Raw genomic sequence first — 10,276 nt, 5'->3', positions numbered from 1 at the left:
TAAATTTCCAAATATAAACTGATTTCTTTCTTTTTATTTAAATTCTCCTTTTTATATATATATTTTACCGGTTTTGTATGACTATTAAAAGATTACCATTAATGTTAGTCGGCTTGGTAAACCTAGACTAAATATCTGATGAAACAGTTGCCCAGTAATCCACGGTTAACGTCCCCAGACAGATCACGGCTTTTAACCCACTTTCATTGTCTATTAGCACCGATTTCAGCATACCAAATTAAAGTTACAATATTACATAGTACTAAGTTGAAATACTTCCGAGTGCTAAAGTTAAGCTGAGTTACTGGCGTGTGCAGTATAAGTTGGAAATATTTAAGAAATGGCATGTGGAGGACTTGAAATTAGAGACGAGCACTTCCACGTGGTGAGTACTGTGTGAGTCTCAATCTGTGTATGAGACAAAGGATAAAGAGAAGTACTCGTCCAAGGTATCAGTTGAGGACTCGCGTGTGTGACGAATATGATCTTAATATTACTTTCCGTGTTATGTTTCTGTGTGACGCTGGATTCAAACTCTAATACTCTGAGAGAGGAGCAAGGTGAGTCAGCCATCCATCGAGCAACGCCACTTGGCTTACATTGCACAGGAATACGTGCATATATCCTCCAGAGTTCGTAGTAGGAAAGAAAAGTTACGAAATGGGCCAGTGTCGTGTGAAACTGGGATGAATACTAAATGAAGTGGGAAATATGAAAGTGAAGTGATTCTAACGTTGTGACTATTCTTTGTGATGTATGTTGCCAGTGTGATGTATTTCATGTAATTCAAGTATGTGTGGTTTGAATGGGAGAGTAGCAAGATAGGTTCAGAGGCAGTGGGTTATGCATGTTCCTTTTTGTACCACTCGGTCTGGAGTAAATTTTCGTGATGATGGGTGTGAGAGCTGAAGAATGCTGAAGGTTAGATGGGTAGATCACCAACTAATGAGGAGGTATTGAATAGGATTGGGGAGAAGAGAAGTTTGTGGCATAACTTGATTAGAAGAAGGGATCGATTGGTAGGACATGTTCTGAGGCATAGAGGGATCACCAATTTAATATTGGAGGGCAGCGAGGAGGATAAAAATCGTAGAGGGAGACCAAGAGATGAATACACCAAGCAGATTGAGAAGGATGTAGGTTGCAGTAGGTACTGGGAGATGAAGAAGCTTGCACAGGATAGAATAGCATGGAGAGCTGCATCAAACCAGTCTCAGGACTGAAGACCACAACAACTACGTGTGTGAGAGTCGAAGTGTGAGATATAGCAAAAGATCCACCATGCTATCCAGAAAGTGCACTGTAGCGTCAGATAATTACGAGACCATAAGATAGAGAATCACCAATCTAAAGCCATGCCAACTGGGCGGAGTTTCTCATGTGTGATTATTGTATAAAATGTAGTGGTGTGTTTAGGTTATTTTTCAATCATAGTAGAATTTATCGGAATAAAAAAGATAATGAAAAGGAAAAAAATTGGTGGCTTTGTTCTCCGACAAGTGTGTAGTCATGATAGCCAGAATTTATAATGTGTGCGCCATTCATATTCAGTGCGATGGCCACGTGTTGCTCAAAGCCGTTGGGTAAGAAAGAAAATGTGGTATTGCCAGAGCGTAGTGAATAATCAGAGTTGTGTAAATTACTAATAATGAGATGTGCGTTATCCGTTTCCGTTGCGTAATATTCAAGCAGGAGAATAATTTGTAGCTTAATTGTGGGTAGTAGAGCTCATAATCAGTCATTGATGTTACACGAGAAATAACGACAAATCCACTCGCTTGGCAGACCACTCATCTTGCAGGCCTGCCTGCTTGATGCCACAGTATGAGCAAGGCATGTGGGTGCCTCTCACTAGTTTACCGGACAAAATTTTGGAACACTTTGTGGAAAACGTTCAAGATTTCGTGCGTCGGTTTACTTGACTACTCGTAAATGTTTTTAAAGAAGGTGGGACGTCATTGTACTGGGCCACATCAAGTCACAGATCACATTTAAACAAGATTCACCGGACGGTTCAAAGAGAAATAAGAAAAACTGCCCTGATCACTATTGATACTTGAGAGCATTGTAAAGAGTACTGCTGTCTTTGATCTCATAACGTATTGATACTGTACTCCTTACCTATTGTTGGGTTCTGGAACATTCGGATCAGACCGCGCCTTTTCTGTGAGGGACCGCTGTCTGGCCGTATAATGACAACAATACCCCAGCGCAGGGCGCCACGCGCCATCTTGGTGTGTGATGGAGGTCAGTGTTGGGCTTCCGCAAGGAGCAGTCGCATGTAACCGCGTTGCAGGAAGAACTTGGTAGTAGGTGGAGTTAATAGTTAAAAATGTTACGTCGGTTTGTAGTGAGAAGTACTTCTGTCCTTCAGTTATTTCGTGGAAAGGCGCGAGGGATTAATAATTAAGAGATTTATGATCGATATAGCGTCGTGTGTGATAATCAGTACTTGTGGAGAAGCATATTTATAAAAAAGCACTCCGTCTTCAGGCCACAAGTGGCCCATCGGGACCATCCGACCGCCGCATCATCCTTAGTTGAGGATGCGGATAGGAGGGGCGTGTGGTCAGCACACCGCTTTCCCGGTCGTTATGATGGATTTCTTTGACCGGAGCCGCTACTATTCGGTCAAGGAGCTCCTCAATTGGCATCACGAGGCTGAGTGCACCCCGAAAAATGGCAACAGCGCATGTCGGCAGGATGGTCACCCATCCAAATGCCAGCCACGCCCGACAGCGCTTAACTTCGGTGATCTCACGGGAACCGGTGTGTCCACTGTGGCAAGGCCGTTGCCAGAAACATATTAATAGTAGAACGTAAGTGATTACTGATTACCCGTTTAATTAATGTGCAAAAGCAACGTAGCAATGGTTGCCTGAGTGTGATTGTGAAAGAAATGTAACTGTTAAACGAGACTGAAAAAACGTAGGCATTGTTAGGGAAGTGTGGTATGTGTCAAAGGACAATGAAACGTTGTAATTTGACTTGTGCTGTCATCATTTCAAAGTGACATTTTTCATTCCTTAATGAAATAACTTTCATATTTGCAGTATATAAGAGAGACAGTGTTTCGCAAATAGTTTAATTTTGGTAACGTGACGTGATACCTGAGCATAGCCTCCAAACTTCAGTTCGATAGCAGTGTGGGGCAAGAATGAATATGTAATTATATTTCATGATCACACTTACGAGTTCTTCAAATTGATTTAGTGAATATGTAAGAAAACCTTCCTTGAAATTGAGTTATGTGGCTTAGTCTGACAAATTAACTTTTTTCTACCTGAAAACTGAAACATACAGCTGCATAGCGATGACGCCGAACGTGAAATGAGAAACAGCCTGCAGTAATGGAATACCCATGCCGTCACTTATCTGCTAATCTAAAAAGAATGTACAGACTGCCAAAGGCCTCCTGCTAATAGCGGTTCTTAGAACAGTTTATATTGATTGCATTGTGCCTCACTTTGACTAAAGTTCCTGCTGAAAGCAGAGACGCATAAATATTCACGCTTTGCGTTAAATTCGGATTACAAAATTCACACAGTACCCAGTAAGCAATAGAATCTCTAAGCATAAGTTCGTGAGTGGCAAAGGACTGTGAATAAGTCAGAGAAGTTCAATTCAACCGGCAATCATTTCCTCTGAAAAGAACACGATTGTCCGTACGTGAAACACTTGATCTTTCGGACCACAGCGTAAGAATGAATAGAATAACAAAATGTTCTAGATACAACGATAAAGCTGGAAATATTCAAATAAAAGAGAATGTGAAATATTAACCAAGCCTGACCTCAGGCCACGTAACGTCCAACTTTCTGTCCACGACTTGGAGGCCTACGGCAATATGAGTCCCACATTTTATTCTTTCTCACAGAGCATTTAGTACAAAATGGTTCAAATGGCTCTGAGCACTATGGGACTTAACATCAGAGGTCATCAGTCCCCTAGAACTTAGAACTACTTAAACCTAACTAACCTAAGGACATCACACACATCAATGCCCGAGGCAGGATTCGAACCTGCGACCGTAGCGGTCGCACGGTTCCAGACTGAAGCACCTAGAACCGCTCGGCCACCCCGCCCGGCTTCGAGTACTTAGTACGTTAAAAGCTTTGCAGAGTAGTATATTTCCACAAATACAATCTCTCCCTTGCGTTTGCCAGTAGAATTCCCATTGCACTCTTAATGCTGACTGCTGCTTTTCCGGCCGCCGTCACGAACGAGATGTTCTGGCGCGATGTCCTCTGAGTTTCGTTTGAGCAGTTAACCAGAAAGCGCCAGACAACAGGCTGTAGTGCGCATGCGAAGCAACGATGACGTAGGCAGCCCGTGCTTGGTGCTTGCTCTGCTCATACACTTTTCGTCGTATTTCTGGCGGAGTTGTGTGCGTGGTGGGGCATCACGTGACCATGCGCAGCCCTGCGGCATTTTGTTGAGAGGACATACAGAGCTGTACTTAGAGCAATTGCTTCATCATATCCCACCCAGATAAAGGATGCAAATAAGGAAGCAGTTCTTGGCAAAATATCATTTCAAAATTAGACTCCACAGCTCGAAGTACCATAACATTTTGTTAAGGGGTGACTTTGACAGATTTTCTTTTTTTTTAATTCGTACTCTGTAATATTGTTATGTAGCACTTCCATCAGGTTTACATCTACACAGCACTGCAAAAAGCTAGTAGGATGAAATACAAATTTCTTGGAAAACAAAAATGAAACAGTTTCTTATGTAGCTTACACCGGAATAAAGGACAATAAATTTCATGACTATTTCAAAATGTGTAAAAAATTAACAAGGTTGTCTGTGAGGCAAAGAAACTGCACAACTGACAGTTTATATTCTACTCTAGGAATAAACATGAAGCCATGTGGGGAGTTAAAACGATAAACCACGATATGCTACCAGTCTAAAATTTAGCATAGAATGGCATTCTATAAATTTAAGACGTAAACACAAATTAAGAAATAACTTCAGGCCGAGAGGAAGTACAAGACAAGTGCCTTGTGAGCGAGAAACACTTTCACAGAAGGAAGATTTGTAAAGTTGTGCTACAGCTGTCGTTATATTTGAAACAAAATATTCAGTTCAAAACTACTGACCAAATTTGCCTTCTTAGTCAGCTTCAAGTCAATGTTTACGTATGTTCGTACGTATACAGCATTAAGAGATCTTACAGTCTCATAAGAGAAACAGGACATCAGAGACTACTCCAGCGCACCGGAATTTCACAAACCATACTAAAATGCTTCATTCTGCTCTAATTGCACATTTCGACCTCCAGATGCACTCTGAAGTACCTGATATTCAGCTTTTAATGTGGTTTTCGTGATACTAATTTTCTTGGACGTCCAGTACTGTATTCTCATGTTTGGTTCTTTATTATGGTATAACGTCATTCGTCCCAGAAAATGAAAATTTGCACTTTAAATTGAACGAGGTTGAAAGTAGTCAATAGTGCGTAATGAAACACTTCGTTTCAAATAAACTAACTGCCTCAGCGGCAAAAATAATTAATAGAAGCAAGTTTCTCTATAAAACAGACAAATAGCTTCATTAAGAGATTAATGGTTGATTGCTAATAACGTAGAAATAATATGAAATCAGAAAATTGAAACTACTAACTTATTTTGGTCTTTCATGGTTCTGTTTTCATTTGACGTGGGAGCTGTAAACGAAGACACGAAACACATACACGGAACACGGGTCACGTGAGGAAGGAGCCCCCCCCCCCCCCCCTATAACTCAGCTTGCTCTGCGCATGCGCGAATCTGGCAGCTTGGGCGCGCCAGAAAAAATTTTCCGGGTAGCTTCTGGCTACTTGCTGCTACTGCTCATACAGCAAACAGCCACGATTCAAGTAGCCAGAAGCGGGAGGAAGGCACTGCTCATACGGGAATGCAGCTCTGCGCATGCGCACGAGCCCGCTGGCAACTGCTCATACGAACCTAGAGTCACGCTGACCTCAGGCCACGCGACGTCCAACTTTCTGTCCACGACTGGGAGGCCTACGGCAACATGGGTCTAGCATTTTATTCTTTCCCACCGAGTACTTAGTATGTTAAAAGCTTTGCAGAGTACTGTATTTCCAAAAATACGATCTCTCCCTTGCGTTTGCGAGTGGAATTCCCATTGCACCCTTAATGCCGACTGCTGCTTTTCCGGCCGCCGCTCGGAACGAGATATTCTGGCGCGATGTCCTCTGGTAACCCAGTTCCAGGGCACACGCCCGCTGCCGTCTGGTCGCTATGCACAAAGGCCCGCAGCGCGGAGGAGGCCGGCGGCGAGGCGTTGTGTGGGAGCGGCCGAGCGCGGTCGGCTGGTCCGCAAGAAGTGTCTGTCCAGTGGAGGGGAGGGTGGGGCGCCCGCCGCTTCCTGTGTGCCGTGGCCAGCGGCGCGTGAACCGATCCCCAAAGAAGCGGCGCCATTCTCCGGCCACATTCCGCGAGGACCGCCCCTCTCTGGCTGCTCACTGTGCGTATCACGAGCACTGATTCCGCCCCCCGTGCCGCTTCATTTCCTCTCCTCTAACATTTACCGAAGAACAACTTCCGTTGCGAGGTGCCTCTACAAGTGGTCAAGAGCAATTTGATCCGCCGTCCTAATATGCTCTGTGAAATACACTGAAGCGCCAAAGAAACTGGCACTGGTACGCGTATTCGAATACAGAGATATGTAAACAGGCAGAATACAGCGCTGCGGTCGGCAATCCCTATGTAAGACAACAAGAGTCTGGCGCAGTTGTTTGATCGGTTACCGCTTCTACAACAGCAGGTTATCAAGATTTAAGTGAGTTTGAGAGTGGCGTTACAGTCGGCACGCGAGCGACGAGACACAGCATCTCCGAGGGAGCGATGAAGTGGGGATTTTCCCGTAGGACTATACCGTGAATATCAGGAATCCGGCAAAACCTCAGATCTCCGACATCACTGCGGTCAGAAAAATATCCTGCAAGAACGGGACCAACAACGACTGAAGAGAATCGTCCAGCGTGACAAAAGTGCAACCCTTCCGAAAATTGCTGCGGATTTCAGTGCTGGGCCATCAACAAGTGTCAGCGTACGAAACATTCAACGAAACATCGTCGATACTGGCTTTTGTAGCCGAAGGCCCAGTCGTGTACCTTTGATGACTGCAGACACAAAGCTTTACACCTCGCCTGGGCCCATCAACACCGACATTGGACTGTTGATGACTGGAAACATGTTGCCTGGTCGTACCAGCCTCGTTTCAAATACTGTCAGTACCCCTGACACCTCAAGATACGACTCTGAAGGGTGACACTTACGTAAACATCGTTTCTGATCACCTGCGTCATTGTGCATTCCGAATGACTTGGGCAATTCCAGCAGGACAATGTGAATACACGACACGTCCAGAATTGCTACAAAGTGGCTCTAGGGACACTCTTCTCAGTTTAAACACGTCCGCTGGCCACCCAACTCCCCAGAAATGAACACTATTGAACATATCAGTTTCTGTTGAAGAAATGTCGAATTTATTGTGGGACATCGTGGAATATTCCCGCTTTAGCATCTGCAGTTTCATGAAGTTACGATAGGTGGCGTAGCTATGTTTAGCCTTCAAAATAGCGTCTGTAACGGTGTGAGTTCCGAGAACAGAGCTGTCATTGAGTTTGTTTTGGCGGTGACCAGAGCATCGCACATATTCAAAGGCGCTTGTCTACGGAGACCTAGCTGTGAGCAAAAGCACGGCGAGTCGTTGAGTGAGGCGTCTGTCACCATCGCAACCAGGTCACGCAAACCTGTACGATCTCTCGCGTGCCAACTGGCCATACACAGCTGTGACTCCTGCAGTGTTAGGAGGAGGAGATTAGTGTTTAACGTCCCGTCGACAACGAGGTCATTAGAGACGGAGCGGAAGCTCGGGTGAGGGAAGGATGGGGAAGGACAGCGGCCGTGCCCTTTCAAAGGAACCATCCCGGCATTTGCCTGAAGCGATTTAGGGAAATCACGGAAAACCTAAATCAGGATGGCCGGAGACGGGATTGAACCGTCGTCCTCCCGATCCTGCAGTGTTGGAACGTGCGGACACTCTTCTTCGAGATGAGCGACAGACCACAATCAAACACCTCGTTGCTCAACTGGACATCTCTGTTGGCATTGCTGTCACACTCGTCCACCAGTTGAGGTAATCAGAGATATGTGCTAACTGGGTTCCTCGCCTCCTAATGGAAGACCGTAAAGTGCAATGAAGGATCATCTGTGAGGAATTGCTTGCACGTTAAGAGGCTGATGAAACATGGATTCATCGCTTCGAAGTAGAAATAAAACGGCAATCCATGGACTGGCGCCACACCACCTCTCCTCCGGAGAAAAAAAAAAAAAGAAAAAAAAAGTCAAAGCCGCACCCTCAGTTTTCTCTGAAGAGGTTATTCTGTTTGATGTCCTCGGTAATGGTGCGAGGGGCCGGGGCAAGCAGTGTATTTAACACTAAATTCTTCTAGAATCTTCATATGGAAATGATGGTCTCAGCCGCCCCTTTTTTAACTCCGACTTTTGCTGTAGCACATGGATTAAGAAGAAACGCGAACCACCTTGCAAGTGGAGTAGAAAAGTGTTTGATGCCAGCAATAATTCAATTTGATAGAAATTAATTTGATAAAGGAAAGTTTCATTAATGTAGTGAGAAATGAAAGGGTTGCTCTACCCATCTACAGAATGAAAGTTCTGTCCAAAATAACAATTTGATTTGTTATGACTAAACTCAAAATAATAAACAAAACACATGAAACATTCACAATACGTCAAATTGGATACTCATATAAATGCTGTGAAGGTGAAGTTGTCCATAAACTAGCTTGTGATATTTATGACCAAGTGGTATGTGGAGCCAATTCCTTGTAACTCAAATCTTAAGAGAAACACCCAGCCAACCCAACCTTAACTGGTGCTACAGTAGTGAGAACTCAGACAATGAGCACCCAAGACAGAACCACGTTAGAAAAGACGGGAACAGGCACACACTGCTGAGCTCTGATTATCACATGGCAAAATTCCCTAAATTGCCGGTGCTGCCGACATACATTACCAAGCTGTCTTCTTAACTGCAAGGATACGATGTGGCGTACCGAAGGCGATGACTGGTTGCTTCAACGTCCCGTCGTGATGATGATAAGGTCGCGAGAATAGCCCGAAACAAATTATCCGTGTCTGGTTGTTCCAGACTACAGACTTCCTACCAATACAAATGCGCGTCTGAGGGAGACGAAGAATGCTCCCCACACAATCACTGGTGGTACAGTGATTGATTTTAACAAGCAAAGTCACACAGTAACGCCGATACAGTCAACTTCAGCCAAAACTGCTTAAGACGGACAACATAGGCCGCCTGTACGCAGAACGCTCAATTGCCAACTGTACTCGGAAAGTTACGTTGAAGTCGAAACTTCATCAACTTCGTCAAACAGTTACAATCAAATGAAATTATATTAGATAGCCAACGAAAGGCAGGTTGTCCAGAGCAGCGAGAGCTCAGTCTTGTAACCTATTCCGACTGAAAGGCGAGACTCGACTCTCCCAAGAGCACCCGTACAAGCTGAACACAGAACATTACCATCTCCACCACAGTAGGCTTGGTTTAACGTGCCAATCAGCAACTCAAAAACCGGCGGAAAATTCCACTCTATTTCCAAAGCACTGCTATTCCACCAATGGAGATACTTGGCACCAATTTTGCTACGTTACGGAGCTATCCCCTGATCAAGCCAATCACAGTTATGATTTTGCAGAAAAGGCAGGAATTTTCCCGCCAAGACTGCCTGGGAACACAAGTTATTCCCACGCCTCCCTCGTAGCCCGTCAGAAAGCGTTTTCACTAAGTTTCTGCGAAGTAACGGAATCTCTAACCCCAGCCGCTCGTTCAGGCCCCTGTGGGCGTATCGCCCCCGCTCTTATGATAGTGTCGGCGTCTGGACAGCATCCACTCGGCTCCCTCACACCTGTTGGCATAACCCTTTCAAGATCAGCAGAACGCGCCTGTCACCGGACGACCTGGGTGACGAGAGATGCTGCGTGGGAAGAAATAGCAACTTTTCACCGCTTGCAATTAGAGAGGAAAAGATTCATATCTTCTGAGTTCTTAATACTAGCCTTGTAAGGACCATACTCGGCTATACTTCGCCAAACCGAATTACTCAGAGTAAGATAAAAATATGAGAGGGGGCAAGTCACTGTGTGCATTGTAAAGGCATGCCACCTCTCATTGGTGCAACGATCAACTCTCAAGTGTACTGTGCTACCCTGAGAAAACT

The 10,276-nt window shown here is 44.7% G+C and overlaps 1 pseudogene; it reads right to left on the bottom strand.

Moving 5' to 3' along the window:
- Positions 1-2,680: 2,680 nt before the first annotated feature.
- Positions 2,681-2,797, bottom strand: LOC126093758 (5S ribosomal RNA; annotated as a pseudogene).
- Between the last annotated feature and the right edge of the window lie 7,479 nt (positions 2,798-10,276).

This window comes from Schistocerca cancellata, chromosome 7, assembly GCF_023864275.1.
Source record: "Schistocerca cancellata isolate TAMUIC-IGC-003103 chromosome 7, iqSchCanc2.1, whole genome shotgun sequence".
Classification (NCBI taxonomy): Eukaryota; Metazoa; Arthropoda; class Insecta; order Orthoptera; family Acrididae; genus Schistocerca; species Schistocerca cancellata.
This window is presented reverse-complemented; position numbering and strand designations above follow the sequence as displayed.